Genomic DNA, 18,142 nt, shown 5'->3' on the forward strand with positions numbered 1-18,142 from the left:
TGTCATATTTCATATTTTAAATTGTTTTGATGTTTATGACGCTTGATTAATATATGTCCCTGGGAACTAAAGCTTACGACCAGGCAACGGGAAGGATCGGGAGATCAGGCTTGGTGTGATCGTACCCCGACGACAAGCATCGATGTTCGTAATATTAATCACGGGTTTGTCTGGTCCAGATTCGATCATCTATCGTTTTCAGTGTTCATGATGTTTAACAACAACCAAAGAAGAGGTATCGCTGAAATAGCCGAAAAAAGAATAGAATAGCAATAGAATAGATTTGCAATCAGTTGAGTATTACCTGCGATTAAAACATACATTTTCATAGCTTTCAGTTGTAACTTTACGATAATAAAATATAAAACACCCAAGCAACATGTTAATAATATTTCAATCAATAAAAATGTATCACCAATTCGTTATTTATTAAATTCGGCTGTAGTTGCCTGGTGTTTGGAGAGCTCACAATAACCACCAGAGCTTAAAACTACCACAACAATGTAAACACATGGTTGGTTGGAACTCGTGTAAATCACAAGACTCTGCTAATGGGTGACCTCTCGTTTACACTGCCTCGCAAGCGACTATGTGGAAGAACGTTCTGATTAACATCTTTATCTAATGATCCAGACACTTTGCTGTCTTCAATTACTGAAGAGTAACACAACCTCTAACACAAAAGAGCGATAATAAAGGGAGACAACAAGGACAGGGGCTCCGCTTTCAGCATACAGATTAGCTGGGAATTGGCAAAAATCGATATTAATTCTCTGTGAAAGTGTACAAATCATCAGTATCCGATGGTTCTTCCTTTGTTTCTCCTTTGATGGCGATTCGGGAGTTATTTCTTGTTTACAACGTCGGAAATCACTAATAAGCCGGCGTCGAATACATAGCTCACCTGATCCAGGCTTTGGGGATTGAGCCATTTAAGCTATTCTTGGTTCGCTTAGATGACGTGCTGATTGATTTGATTGAAACAGGGCTAAATGACAAAGAACCGATCAGGCGATCATAAGAACAAAAGTGAATATGTGGTTTCTGTGTATCACTGAACTTTTCCATCCTCTTTAATCCGAGTTGTAACAATTGCAAAACAATCAACCTCCGAAAATATAATTATGGAAAATAAATATCAGTTTGAAAGAAATATGTCCTAATTTACGTGTTAGTAATTTTTTGTCGTTTTTCAGACATTTCGGAAGGAATCATTTATTTTAAAGGTTTACTGAAGTTCCCTGAAAACAATATTTTCACATTTGTATTGTGTTCCAAAGGTTCTGTTTCCACCACAACCAGCAACTACACAGATGGTATCAGCTTGTGAGGATCCCATCAAACGTGCAGCAAATCTTCATGATCCTTAACTCTAATCTTATCACGTTAACTTTGGACCCTTTGACACCACTGCATTGTTATGCATCATGTAGATATCCATACAGTTATAGGAGATTGCTGTTAACTTTCATATTCACTCCTACAAAAAATAATTAAAGTAGCCTGTCTCATAGTCCCAGAACCATATTCTCGCCAACAAAGCCCTTTCAGCAACGCAGTAACCTTTATTGAAGAAGGTCATGATTTTCCTTAGGTTCAGCCTGCTTCTTTTCAAATGTAAATGTTTTTTGTAATGCTTTTGTCAAAATTACAATTTTCAGAGGCCAAACGTTAGTCTGTCCCGTAAAGAAACAAATCCATTTAACACCCTCACCCCACCCCATGGTGGTGAAAACAACAGGAACAATGAAATTCTAAAATCATAGCTATTACTCTATCCTTCTAAAGAAATATAACCTTGATTATATGCTGAAGATTTCATTTGGCGTAAAAGCCAGAACTGTGATGAAACATACAACGAATTGATCATATTTGGTGTCAATGACTAATTGCATATATGAAATAATTGATACATTACACAACATGTCCTTCAATTCCTAGATAACTTAACATTCTGACTGTAACACCGATTGGGTGTTGATAGCATTATCGTCCTCATACCCCGTGACATAACATGTCATTAAAGCTATGATGTCTCCACAACGTCGGACAGTGCCCTTTACGCTAATGATTACGTTCTCTTACAAGAATCAGTTGTCATACAACTAGCATTACACTGCGTTACTCACAGCAACGAGAGGGGCGGGAGCAGAATGTCACCAGCCAACCACCAGAAATCCTATCACATTTTCAAATACCGCTATCTCGTAACCAATTTTCCTAATATACCTAGGTGATAGTGCGATGACATCCTGAGAACAACCCCTTCCTATTGTGTTGGTATGCTCCAATTAGTTCATTACCCGTCTATGCTAATCATTACAAATTTTCCTTCCAATTCTTTCCCAGTGTTACAAATGTCACGGGGTGTTGTGCGGGATATTTTCCCTTATCAAAACAGTTTGTCTACGTTGACACATCCGGAGGGAGGGGGGCACGAACCCCCGGGCGTTCGTCCGGCCAGCGTGCGAATGCTCTGGACACTGACCAATTTCTAACGTCACGGACAAAGGTGTCAGAGGCGAAAATGGGAGTGTTGCGTCTCGGAGTGAACACCTCCCTTAATTATCTTGAAAAGAGTCTTCATTAGACTGCGGACAATATCGCTGTTTTGTGTCGTCCGAATTAAGGTGTTGACTCATCGTTTGTTCGGACAATGGCCAGTTCCTGGACTTCCTAGTGGTCAACTGAGACATTATCTGGGCTTAGTTACAAGGTTGTAACTGAAGAGGGTTGTAATCAGAGCGACTTTAACGTCAATATTGTGCATCGTACAGATGGTCAAGGGATGTCCACCACTCAATAGACATGGCGGCCACTTGACCACTTGATCCATAAGCCGACAAGGAAGCAGAATTGCTTTGAAGGTGTCTGCCAGTGCTCGTAAATGACTAATGTTGAATGATATCTGTCGGTCTGCTTCACTATTCAGCTGGCGCGAATACACGGTAATCTTTCATTAACTTAAACTCGGTTAAATCGAATTATCGCGGAGTTATTGAACGTCAATGCGTCATGTTAACGTATCAACGCGTTTAACTCGAAAGTCGGGTTCTGTCAAACAGTAGAATGTCTCCTCCAGGACACCAAAATAAAATTGTAAAATAGAAGCTGCAAAACTCATTCCATAATTCTGAGACCCTTCTGCTCCTAGGAGAATCCGGTGTTTGATTCTGAGTATTTTATGAGTGTGCATGAACCACTATCAAATAGTGATGATACCAGGTGTTTGCGAAAATGTGAGCGTGCTACGAAGTTCAACATTCTTTTTCTGGAGAAAAATCACATCTAAAAAATAATCATGATATACATCTTCGTTTATCCAGGTAATTTTATTTCCAGATCACTGTGACAAATACCCATTTGATACCATAGGTTCGTTTTGAGTCGGATTCACAGAACAATGTACTACAATTTGCTGTCAAGCTGTGCAAAGTGGTCATAAGGGAAATTATGACGATGACGTCACTTCCGAAACTGTGATGTCATATGGGTACAAGGTATTTATAACAATTGGCTGGAGATATAATCCTCATGCGTCCCAAGGAGGGACAATTTTCATGCATCCCGAGGAGGGATAGATCTGCCAAAATCCCAAACGGTGAAGGCCACCTTTGAAAACGCCTAACCAAACAACAAGAAGATATAATCCCCAGGATAATCGAAGATGCGCTCCAGATATTGCATGTTCATTTGCCTTAGAGAGATAATACAGAACCCACCATGAGGCCAGTTGTCTGTTGTTATGTTAAGAGACCGACGCATTAAATCTGTATTCATAAACCTGGCACCTGATTCACACACTTACTACTTCCAGATTGCATGTATGGCACCAATGACGCCACCGAGACTACTATATTTCGGGATATCACCTGGACACGAGAACTTGGCGAGATCAGCGACGAATCACCTATTATATGGCCCCCTTGGGCAAAGTCTGTGTGAAAATACATTAAAACACCTCAGTTTGAAAATGCGATTAGAACATTACAGAAGACAGAGAACGAAGAGGTTTTCATCGCGCCCAAGCCGTGATACTTGATCATATGATGGTGGTTCTTTGTCAAGGTGGAAAATCCCACGATTAAATCTTACCAGGTGTAAATTATTGACTTCCAAATTGTACTGAAACAACCCAAATCGTGATGCTTGATTTGTTGTGGGAATTAAGTCCTTTGTTGCTGTCTAGTCTTCATCAAGTTGTCTTTTAGCAGAATACACGTGTGTGTTGATTATTTATTGCTTTCCGGCACTGTATACATCGCTTTCACGTGATGACTTTAAGTGGCTTTCTTGAACATATCTATCTGAAACTTTGCCTCAAAGTTTGTCCTGTATCCACATACCCTTCCGAGCAAAAAACACCATACCCTTGAAAATTGGATTTGATCCCCAAATTACAAACTTTATCAAATCATAAAAATACTGCAACTAGAGGCACTAGACACTACTAAAATACTTGTATCAAATACACCATCGAATAACCATTTCTTGTTTGTTTCCGTTTATCCATCTTTTAACATACGTTAAATATTAACTCACTCACTCACTCATCCATCTTCTAACATGCGTGTTTACTTTTCTTTGCATGGATGTTTTTATACGTTTGTTTTTGTTTACCTGATGTTTTCTTACAAAAATTACTTAGTCAGTACCCTTTCCTTTTTCAATTGGACAGACAAAATGAATCATTTACATTATTAAAATACTCTTCTATAAAAATAAATACGCTTAATACACTTTGTACACAAGCCAGCGAACAGCCTTTGACGCCACTTTCCTGCCTATACATTGATGAGATGGGATGACAGATGTAACTCCAGACACGCTTTTGTGTAAGTCGATCCATCAGCCTCTGGTAGAAGATGACCACGTTCTCGGGTATCACTCAGCGGCAACATCCACGTAGTCACCTAATAGGCTACTGTATCAGAGCCGTGCTGGTCTCGCCAGTTATTAGGGGTAGTCATTAGGGGTAATTTGTACTGGATTTACTCCATCGGAATCTCTAAAACTCCCATGACTTTGAACAAAGAAGTCGAGGTTTGAGTCCGGAGCTGTTCATCACGAGTAACCATCGGTAGCAATTATGAAGCCACGGTGACAATGGGTGGTCTTTGCCAGGGTTTGGAGTATCGCTTTTTGCCTACACATGGCGATACTGTGTCCACGGTCGGGTGAAACCGGTGGTCAAGTCGGTGGACATTCTGTGTACATGATGACCACTGTCATCGCGCGCGGCACGAGACTTGACCGCGAAGGACGAGAGCTTGTCCTTCATTGTTCCGCTCCAGTAATAGATTTTCTACTTGGCTGGGCGACGGTACTTAATTAATTTTGAGCATTTTGTTGTATTTTTCGGCTATTGTAACACAAAAGGCTACACGGGAATGGGGTCCTAATGCGAGATAATATCTTAGAGCAACGAACTTGGCGAACAAACGGGTCTTTGAAGGGAATGAAGACGCATGAAGAGGTTTGATAGATTGCCGTGAGTTTCGGCCATCCACCATGATGACAAATTACTGTTTATTGACATCTGAAAGAGAGATGACTGGATTAATTTGTCCGGCTTTGAGCAGCTTTGACACCTGACAAGACAACCATTGCCCGGCTCACTGGAAAATATGTACCACCAGTAGTTGACGGCGGGTAATGAGAATATGGAGGGACTTACTTCCGGTGACCGCACTTACGATCTGTAGACAAGATAGTACCAGTGATACCTTGCTGAATAAAAGATTTTTATCAGTGAAATGCTTTGGTTTACAGAAATTATGTTTAGTTCGTGAATCTATAGGTTGAGAGTGGACCGGATGTGACAATTGGGAATACGAAGACTGCCATTACGATCGCAGTTCGAAATCGTTATCGGTTTTATGGGGGTTAAAAATCAAACTAGATTATTTCGGTTCAATTTCAAATTTTCATTTGATTATATTTAAAGGGGACATGTTTTCGATATCATTGTAGGGAACTGGCCACTGTTTATGTGCTGTTTTAAGAATCAATTTTTGTTTAAAAAACCCCAAGAATGTGGTGCAGCTATGCTTGGTAATGGATTATTCCGCTGTGTTACAGATACGTGTTTTTTAATCGGAGTATTTAAACTGAGATGACGTCCCATAAAACACGTTGTACATCACTTGTGCTAATGCACAATGTTTTAATCATTTGTTTCACAGGTATAAAATAACACATCGCTGATAATAGAAATGAAAATGTTATGAACATTAGAATTAGATCCTGTGAAATACAGGAATAAAATGTTTTATGTAAATCATCACTACAGGAATTTTTCAGTTTTGTTTTTCTTTCATATTGACATTAATTCATATTTACGTCTGGAGGAAAATTCTATAGTGCATTTAAAAATCTCGTAAACCAATGACTATTGTTTTAGTATGACTGATTGTCAATGATCAGTGATCAGGTTCCTTTGTAGCAGGTGAACTATTGCTATGATACATAATAGGTCATAGCTTAATAATCAGAATTGTACGAATAAAAGCGTTAAGCATAGCATAAAAATATATATAATCGACAAAATATCCATAAACATAAAATATTCACTTTCAATATTCATAAAAAAAATCTCTGCTAAAGAAAGTGATTGTTATTTCAAAAGAAGAGGCAAATCCCCTGTGTCACGTTCCTTTACAACTTGACAATGTGATTAGTGCATATAAACAGTTTATTGCAATCGAACGGGTCATGCCTAGTGCCACCAGAAGGAAATAAGGGAATACTCGAGATGGCCGTTAAAAAGGTTGAAATTTTAAAAGCAGCACAATAAAAATATCACTTACATTTATTAGCCTTTTTCACGTGATGTTTATATGGATATGTTATTGATTAAAATAATGGCAATCCTCGCGGTTAAAGTGATTGCATTATTCTCATGAGGGGCAACGACACATTTTGAAAATAAATTACATATTAGTTAAAGAACCGCAAGGGAACGTGTTATCTTTGGTTTAAAAGGGAAACATAAATATAGACACAGTTTCATAGGTAATTACAAAGGATTCTGTTTATAATTCATGCCGTACTGAGAAATACTACGATTCACTAAAGCTAAACTATCTACATGATGTCTCGCAGAACACATAAAAGTAGGATAAAGTGTCTCCGGTGGTGTTAAACACGCCTATGGTTCAGTGCATATAGGTTGTTGAATACATCTCACACAGCAGGGCATTCTCCTTGTCAGTTTAAGTAATTAATGGCAATGGGCAACCTAATAAATTCTAACGGTTTTTTCCTCTCACAGTATTACTTGTGAAAATGTACGTGGTTACATAATATGGACAGGTATGTGGCTGGTTATTTGGAGATGACGAATAAATCTGCATGTTGTTTTCTGTGATTGTATTTTGTTTGAACTTGAAAAGGGTTATGAAGGTTATTCTGTAGCAAAAGGTGAGGTGAGGTGAAAGTGGGTTTTACGTCGTGCTTGAGAATATTTCGCTCATATGACGACGTGCATGCATGTGTATGTGTATGTGCGGCTGCTTGTACTAGCCAAGACTTAAGCTGGTTTTATAGTGCTAGCCCACTGAGATACCATGCCGCAGTGAAGCATGAATACCCCACTCAGACACATTATACTGACTCCGAGCCGACCAGTCCTTGATGTACCCATTAATGCCGAGCACCAGGCAGGGACCAACAAGTACCATATTTTAACGTATTTTTGTATGACGCGGTCGGGGATCGAACCCGCGACCTTCCGCTCTCCGGGCGGACGCTCTAACCACCACACCACGGAGGCGGTCCACAAGGCATTGAACCAATAAGAGTATTCGGGTGACACCAAACTGATTTTGTTTCTGATGATACCAAGAATGAGTATTGTGTAGTACTGTTGCTAGTATTATATTAGCCGATGAATGCAAAATAGATTGAGCATGGTTCCGTATTTCAGTGAACCTATGTACTTCTATAAGATAAACAGCTAAGATGACTCCTTCATAAGTCAATGGGTGGATGGTAAATGGACGAGGCATTGAGGAATTGGTGATTTGTGGTTTGGTGGATTGATAGACAGACTGATGTAAGTGTCGTTCGCTGGATGAATAGATGGTGGGAGGATGGTGAAAGGATGAACGGGTGTATTGATGGCTGGGTGGATGATTCGTAGATGAACAGGTAGATGATGAATGGATTAGGAACTAACAGATGGGTGGTTGACTGGATGAGTAGATGATAAATGGATGTTACATGTATGGAAGGATGGAAGAGTAAATGATGAGTAATTAAAGTATTGATTTTGGATAGGTGTATGGATGATGAAATGATGAGTTGGAATTTGCCGGTGACTCTTCCATCTGTCTCTCCCTCAATTTGAAATATATAGTTTTAATGTTATAAAACCTCTTATCAAACGAGTTATATTTTAAAGGTACAGAAGCAACTGAATTCTTACATACCTTACACTAAAGTACATTTTATGCATAGTGATATATCCCTATCTACCTCTGAGACAGAAAACAGTACCAATGTGGTTTGGTTCATGTAAATGCACAAGGTGAGAGATGTCTACAGTGTATAACATTGCATTTCAGGTTGATTTTACATGGAATTTCCGCTTACATAAAGCCACAATGTGTTACACCCCCCATCCCCCAAAAATACAACAAGAAAACCTGGCAAAAACAACAAAAGCCCCAAACAGGAAAAATGCATGACATTAATAAGAGCTCAATTTCCTCTTTAGTTTAAAAACTTGAAACGCACATACTGACATTCTTCTCCCAGGAAAAAATGTTAGTTTATTATTGAAGGATTCCTGCATGTGTAAAGACATATGTCCAAGTGTAAGATTACCCCTAAAACTATCTTTCTCTTTGTAACAACAAGGAGAAAATGCCGAAAACGTCGGGTTGTGTTCAAATACTTGATACACGTAATATACGCGTGGTTTCTGTTTCACGGACTAGGGGCCTACTAATTGGACTCGTAACCCTTCTTTGGTTCAAAACAACATTTGTATTTCCAGTTGTTTACTGAGAGGGTTGGGAGAGAGGTTGGTGGGGGTGATCTAAACATTGTTGTTAGTTTTAGGAGCATTTATACGGACATGAATACCAGCGTCAACACTTATTGCTTTATCAAAGTTGTTAGGTAAAATGACTTGTTTTTGATGGCATGTGCAAAAGGTTTCCTTCAAAGCAAACACAATACCACACGCACGGTACTGTTTTTCATTCTTTTTAACTCCACGTGAGTGTTAACAGAACGAGGGCTTGTGCGTACAAGTGGACAATTTAAAAATGAACTAACAACTCCGTGTGCCAGTGGGTATGGTGAAATCTGTTAGATCCGGATGTTTTGGTATCTGTACATTTCATGCGTATTAAAGGAACTTGGAAGATGAATGCATAGTTTCTGCTTAAATGAAATCATCTTGTGGTTTACCGTTTAATTGGGTTGAACAAGTTCCAAAGACTGGCAATTTTCGTTTTGAATGAAGTTATCAAGTACCAACATTTTTGGTGAAACTGTACAATATTCGGCAATGAAATAACGTGGCGAGTCAATAGTAACTGATAATGCAAATATACAATTCATAATTAATAAAGTGTGGCGTTTTCAAAGTAAACATGCAGGATTCACATATTTGTATTGCTTTGGGAACTAAATATATGGAAATAAGATTTTGTTTGTGACCTTACCATAACAAACAAATGTCTTCCTCGCTTTGGATTGCTAGAACTTCCTAAGAATAAATTGAAAGAGAGATGAATATACAGATGTTCGTCCGTTTCGGGAGCGGGAGCTGCACGTCTGACCCTTCTTGACTTTTCACTGCATTATTATTATTATTATTATAGGATATTTATATAGCGCCCATATCCACGCACTAGTGCATGCTCAAAGCGCTGGTATTTTTCCCTCGATTATTGGATGTCAATCTCAACGGCACATCGCATATCAATCTCAACTCCCTGGGGAGTATACAACTCTTGCAGCCATTATGCATGTACAAACTCTCCTTACCAAGCAGATCATATAGCTGGAATATCGCCGACTCATAAATACCATAAAGGCGGACCGGGATTCGAACATCGACGAAATACGCCATAGACGACTGGGTCACCCGTCGCCCCTATGTCTAAGGAAAATCAGCGTTGATAAAAGCATTTGCGAAGTTTCAAATGTAAGGAAACACTACAACGCTAAAGGCAGCCATGTTATCCATATGTCTACATACGTTCTTGGTTAAGTCCAAAAACTGCTTAATAGTCCACTTGCTTCTCAAATCGACACATTATGGTTATATTCATACCGATTTATATATATTGTCTCCGTTTAATAATAGGACGTCCTGTGTTGTTTTCGGCGGCGAAGATGTTACAATTAGCACAGGAAAATATACTATGGGCAGAGAATAATCAGTATTTGTCGTGAGAAATGATAAAAATGGATTTGGTGGTCAAGTTGAATGACTGTGTTGATGTGTTGTTTGTTTCACTCGAATTCAATCGATGGTTTGTCTGGTCCAGATTCAATTATTTAGATGCTGGCGTCATACAGCTGGAACAATGCAGGCTGTGCAACAGCCACACAAACTTGGAAATAAAACAATTATCGGTAGGTAAATGTGTTTCGTATCACATCACAGCCGTTAAGGAATAGTTTCAATATTCAGTCAAATGAATTGCTGGGCAAAAGAAAGAATATGTTTGAAAATTGGAAATTTGCTGCTGGGCAAAACAAAGAATATATTTTACATTTCACCAAACCTTACAAACGTTATCAACATGTATTCACAGGCTGAAAACAGACGCTGGAAAAATGCAACCTCAAGGTCCAAAAACACAACTGTGGTGCCTATATTAAATACATCACCATTAAACAACCGTTCCTGTTTGTTTCTATCAAACATAGTCGTATACTTTCTTTTGCTCTTCAGTTTACTTTATGATATAACAACTTTTGTCCTATAAACAATAAATACGTCTTTTTCAACAAGAAAATATATCAGTAACAATGTGCCATAACGTCTGATTTGTCGCGTGTGAATTCCCTTTGAACGCGATTCATATCCAGCCTTCGTTTCCGACCTTTCGAACTGCCGACGCACTAATCTTGCAGCACGGCGATGTTAGCCTGGAGGTAAACACTCAACATACAACTAGTTACGTCAAAGTTTTTGTCCTCGTCTCAACCCTGTAATTTGCCAGCTAACGAGGTGAGAACATATACTCTACTATCTGTAGCTTTGCATTATGACACAGGTCCTCAGTTGCATCCCATGTCTGACCACACAACGAGACTTCAGGGTGGTTTCGCGAGAGTTCGTCGATATTGACATCGATAGACCAAAAAGAGAGGCGATCTCTTCTCTCAAGTAATTAGTTGTTGGGAAAGTACTTTCTATAGGAAGATTGCATCTGGTGTAAAACGCTGCTGAACGGCACTGGCGCTAGCTCGGTTACCAATGTGAGAAATATTTCACTAGGTGGTATCACCTGTTATTTGGCATTGAGTCCTGATTGGATACACGGCTGTTAAGGAAAACGGTCAGGATAATCACCTTGTGTTTTATTAAATTAAGCATCACTTAATCAATAATTGCTTGAAATGCCATGTTATGTCTTGAAAATGGTTTTATCCCTAAAATACCGTCATCTCACTTTTTAATTATCTGTAACTAATTACATAAAATGTAGTTGGGATTGTTTAGGGGGGTGTTAATCCTCAATGTTGGTCAATAATTGTTGATAAAGATTGTGAATCTGTGAGGTATTTTCATTCATTTCAGTGACCACGTCTTGTGTCGCACTTGATGGTGTGTCTGTAGTGAGATTACCGTCGCACAGACATGACCAGCAACTAACACATATCACTGACGCATGTGCAAATTTCAGTTTACCATATATAATTATTCCACATACAAGATATAACAATTTTGTTCCTTACATACACACGAAGGCAAACATTGACACAACCAAACATGCATGTTGGGGATAGAAAAAGCCGCGCTCGCAGATAAACATTGTCACAATTGTTGTATAGATATCATGCGGAGAGGCAGATGAAAAACAAATCTATTAATAATAAATAAATATTTGAACCGGCACGTTAACGGGTACTCAGTAACAAGAATGAAAATTAAACTAAGCCGACAGTCCAGGTGAAAGAAACAAGCCTCATGATGAATACATTTAAGATAATTCAAAGGTGTTCTGTATTGCTTTTTCATGTGGAAGTACAAATTGAACAAAATTAATTGAAACATTTATTCACATATACGCCAATCAATAATTGATCTTTTATCTAATCAGTTCTTCTAATACGAATAATTTGAAAACCTGACATGAAAGAATTGTGTGTTTAGCAATACTATGTCGTTATCGGTGACATACTCTTATATAAGCCATATTGTGACTTAAGTTCACATTGTTTGACACCGACTGTATGCATTGTATTTGACTGCAGAACGATACAAGAAATTTTAGAAACATGCAACACAGCATTTAGAGAATTATTAGTAAAATACAAAATATATTGAGATCCTTTTAATATTGCCGTTCGTGGTAATGCATGTAGAGAGGAGTTGGTGTGCGACAGCATAGACTTAAGTCCATACTTTAACTGGCTGTTTGGACTTAAGTGCAGACTTAAACTGGCTACTTGGACCCAAGTGCAGACTTAAACTGGTTACTTGGACTTAAGTGCAGACTTAAACTGGCTGCTTGGACTTAAGTGTTCGCCACTAAAAGTCAACAAAATGTCTTTTGTCATGACGAGCCCACGGGAATGATCCACCAACCTTCCGCTGGGCAGAGGCTCTGTCCAATAAACTACGATAGAGAAATGTTTACCTCTTCTTTTTCACATAGTGTCGTTTTAGACTCCCTTTGTGAGACACTATATTAATACTGTGGCAATTCTGACATGTTGTGTTGTTTTTGAATATCTTAAATTGATTGCTGGACAAAGCCGGAAAAATGATACTCTTAAGTCTTAATCCAAACCAGCATAGCGTGGGAACTGTAAAGGATGTCTTAAAATATGACGAATCGCCTGAAAACCCGGAATCGTGATCCGAAACGGAATATGCATTGACGTAATCCTGATAATGTCCGTGTATTCACTATCTAATCAACGCTGATCAAATACACTGATTACAAGATCATTGTTTTGTCAGAGGTTAACCTTTGATCGTCTTTATTGACTTGGGGATTTGGATTAAAAGAACGCCCTATCCCAGTCTCAATTTGCCCGATTCCGTGTGAAAGCCAAACAGCTGTTGATTAATCGGAGTGTTGTCTGGATCGCGTGATTGGTTGAGGTAACGGTCAGGGCTGGGACTACTTGATACGCCTGACTTAATCCATTGTTTGTATAGATTTTGATGAAGACTGAAACAATGGACAGGGCACAGATCTGTGCAGGGTCGGTAAGGTCAAAAACAAGGATCCCTTGATGAAAGCAAAATTCTTAACATTATAAAAACGAATTTGGATCGATGCACTTCTATATGAAATGCATGAGTGAGTTGAAAGTTAGAGGTAAAGAGAGTGAGTTATAAGTTAATTTATCGAGATTATTTAAGAATATCAATGCCCCCAGTCGACCCACGGATAGATGAATGGATGATATGGAAACATTTGGGGGACATATTTATTGCTGTATGAAGGATCGTGATGAGAGAGAAATTCTCTTCTTTAGCATCAAGGATTAATGCATATCTACACTTGTAAAGAAAAACAAATATGTTTTGTCATGAAACTGAACCAACTCTATGTAAGTCGAAGTAAGCAGTGCTACATTACATGAGAATATGGCATGTTGATAAACGAGTGACGCAGATTGGTCTGCTAGCCGTTTCCTCAGTATAGAAACACGCCAACAGCATGTTTTGATACTATGGTATTATCTGAAATATAAAACTGCGAATGTAATATCGGTAATTACACAATTCATCATTACAAAATCTGAAAGATGACCTATCGCCAAAACATTAACTGTCAATTTTGCAACGTCGAAAAAAAGAAAATATTTTGATAACTGTGAATGAAACTTCATTACCTGTTTCTGTTACATATTGCAACAAAAAGGGCAACGTGCAATTAACATTCAATCACGTGCGATATTTAACCTTGGGTCATTACAGTTTGTTCATGAACTAACAACCACACAGGAAATCATGACATACTGCAGGCAAATGCAGTGGTGCGTTTTCATACATCGATTTTTATAATTCATACATTGCAAAAACTACAAGTTTTAAATAAAAAATGAGTTTCCGCTATATCATATTTCCAGCTGTTGCTATGAAAACATCAACATGCTTGAATAATTACAAACGTTTCCTTTCTCGTATAAATCAATCAGGCATGTTAACACTGATGATTTCATCGATACTGTTAAACCTGATACACCAACAATATGTTGCTATGTAAATAACTGACGCAGATTGTAACAAATATACAAATGTGAAACATCTTATGTGAACAATATCGAAAATGTTGTACGCACTTTAGAGGTCATGGGATGAACTATTTGCACTCCATACATGTACAACACATATTTCCGGATAAAGTGGATCGGCAACACTATTTCTAGTGTAGATGTATTGGATCTATATTCCTATCATTAGATATATGTGAGGTAATAGTAAATAGTCAATACCTACCATAAATGTGATATGACATTATTCATCGACGAATATCATGACCAACCGAGACCATTTGTGAAGTTTCTTAACCACCAGTGACCAACCTATAGCACTCCGTAAATATCCAGTGATGACCCATGACAATCTGTGACTACCATTGACCGTCATGAACTTCCATTACAACCAGCCATGACCTTTCGTGGGTTCTCTTGGCCACCAGTGACCAGTGGTGATCACTCGTGACATTTCTGAACTTCCATGACAAGTGCCCTACCATGACCACACGTGACGTCCATTGATCACCCGTGAACACCTATAACCGCATGTCTACGATTGATTACCCGTGACCACCCATAACATCATGTCCACCATTGATCACCCGTGACTACCAGTAACAACATGTCCACCACTGACCACCCGTGACCACCAATCAAATCATGTCCACCATTGATCACCCGTGACCACCAATAACATCATGTCTACCATTGATCACCCGTGACCACCAATAACATCATGTCTACCATTGATCACCCGTGATCACCAATAACATCATGTCCACCATTGATCACCCGTGACCACCAATAACATCATGTCCACAATTGATCACCTGTGACTACCAATAACATCATGTCTACCATTGATCACCCGTGACCACCAATAACATCATGTCCACCATTGATCACCCGTGACCATCAATAACATCATGTCCACCATTGATCACCCGTGACCACCAATAACATCATGTCTACCATTGATCACCCGTGACCACCAATAACATCATGTCCACCATTGACTACCCGTGGCCACCAATAACATCATGTCTACCATGGATCACCCGTGACCACCAATAACATCATGTCCACCATGGATCACCAGTGGCCACCAATAACATCATGTCCACCATGGATCCACCGTGGCCTCCAATAACATCATGCCCACCATTGATCACACGTGTCCCTCCATGGCCGCCAACGACTATCCGTGATCGCCCATATCCCTCCATGGCCACCAACGACTATCCGTGATCACCCATATCCCTCCATGGCCACCAACGACTATCCGTGATCACCCATATCCCTCCATGGCCACCAACGACTATCTGTGATCACCCATGTCCCTCCATGGCCACCAACGACTATCCGTGATCATCCATGTCCCTCCATGGCCACCAACGACTATCCGTGATCACCCATATCCCTCCATGGCCACCAACGACTATCCGTGAACACCCATGTCCCTCTATGGCCACCAACGACTATCCGTGATCACCCATATCCCTCTATGGCCACCAACGACTATCCGTGATCACCCATATCCCTCTATGGCCACCAACGACTATCCGTGATCACCCATATTCCTCCATGGCCACCAACGACTATCCGTGAACACCCATGTCCCTCTATGGCCACCAACGACTATCCGTGAACACCCATATCATTCCATGGCCACCAACGACTATCCGTGATCACCCATGTCCCTCCATGGCCACCAACGACTATCCGTGATCACCCATGTCCCTCCATGGCCACCAACGACTATCCGTGATCACCCATGTCCCTCCATGGCCACCAACGACTATCCGTGATCACCCATGTCCTCCATGGCTACCAACGACTATCCGTGATCACCCATGTCCCTCTATGGCCTACCAACGACTATCCGTGAAGACCCATGTCCTCCATGGCTACCAACGACTATCCGTGATCACCCATATCCCTCCATGGCTACCAACGACTATCCGTGATCACCCATGTCCCTCCATGGCCACCAACGACTATCCGTGATCACCCATGTCCCTCCATGACCACCAACGACTATCCGTGATCACCCATATCATTCCATGGCCACCAACGACTATCCGTGATCACCCATGTTCCTCCATGGCCACCAACGACTATCAGTGATCACCCATATCCCTCCATATTACCAACGACTATCCGTGATCACCCATATCCCTCCATGGCCACCAACGACTATCCGTGATCACCCATGTCCTCCATGACCACCAACGACTATCCGTGATCACCAATGTCCCTCCATGGCCACCAACGACTATCCGTGATCACCCTTATCCCTCCATGGCCACCAACGACTATCCGTGATCACCCATGTGCCTCCATGGCCACCAACGACTATCCGTGATCACCCATGTCCCTCCATGGCCACCAACGACTATCCGTGATCACCCATATCATTCCATGGCTACCAACGACTATCCGTGATCACCCATGTCCTCCATGGCCACCAACGACGTATCACCCATGTCCTCCATGGCCACTATCAACGACTATCCGTGAACACCCATGTCCCTGGCCACCAACGACTATCCGTGATCACCCATATCCCCCTATGTCCACCAACGACTATCCGTGATATCGACTATCCGTGATCACCCATGTCCCCATGGCCACCAACGACTATCCGTGATCACCCATGTCCCTCCATGACGTATCCAACGACTATCCGTGATCACCCATGTCCCTCCATACCACTAACGACTATCCGTGATCACCCATGTCCTCCATGGCTACCAACGACTATCCGTGATCACCCATGTCCTCCATGGCCACCAACGACTATCCGTGATCGCCCATATCCCTCTATGTCCACCAACGACTATCCGTGATCACCCATATCCTCATGGCCACCAACGACTATCCGTGATCACCCATGTCCCTCCATGGTCACCAACGACTATCCGTGATCACCCATGTCCCTCCATGGCCACCAACGACTATCCGTGATCACCCATGTCCCTCCATCACCAACAATCACCCATGTCCCTCCATGGCTACCAACGACTATCCGTGATCACCCATGTCCCTCCATGGCTACTCAACGACTATCGTGATCACCCTTATCCCTCCATGGCTACCAACGACTATCCGTGATCACCCATGTCCCTCCATGGCCACCAACGACTATCCGTGATCACCCATGTCCCTCCATGGCCACCAACGACTATCCGTGATCACCCATATCCCTCCATGGCCACCAACGACTATCCGTGATCACCCATGTCCCTCCATGGCCACCAACGACTATCCGTGATCACCCATGTCCCTCCATGGCCACCAACGACTATCCGTGAACACCCATGTCCCTCTATGGCCACCAACGACTATCCGTGATCACCCATATCCCTCTATGGCCACCAACGACTATCCGTGATCACCCATATCCTCATGGCCACCAACGATTATCCGTGATCACCCATATCCCTCCATGGCCACCAACGACTATCCGTGATCACCCATGTCCCTCCATGACCACCAACGACTATCCGTGATCACCCATGTCCCTCCATGGCCACCAACGACTATCCGTGATCACCCATGTCCCTCCATGACCACCAACGACTATCCGTGATCACCCATGTCCCTCCATGGCTACCAACGACTATCCGTGATCACCCATGTCCCTCCATGGCCACCAACGACTATCCGTGATCACCCATGTCCTCCATGGCCACCAACGACTATCCGTGATCACCCATGTCCCTCCATGGCC

Source organism: Haliotis rubra, unplaced genomic scaffold (assembly GCF_003918875.1).
Source record: "Haliotis rubra isolate DU_JTF1 unplaced genomic scaffold, ASM391887v1 Scf371, whole genome shotgun sequence".
In the NCBI taxonomy this organism is placed as follows: domain Eukaryota; kingdom Metazoa; phylum Mollusca; class Gastropoda; order Lepetellida; family Haliotidae; genus Haliotis; species Haliotis rubra.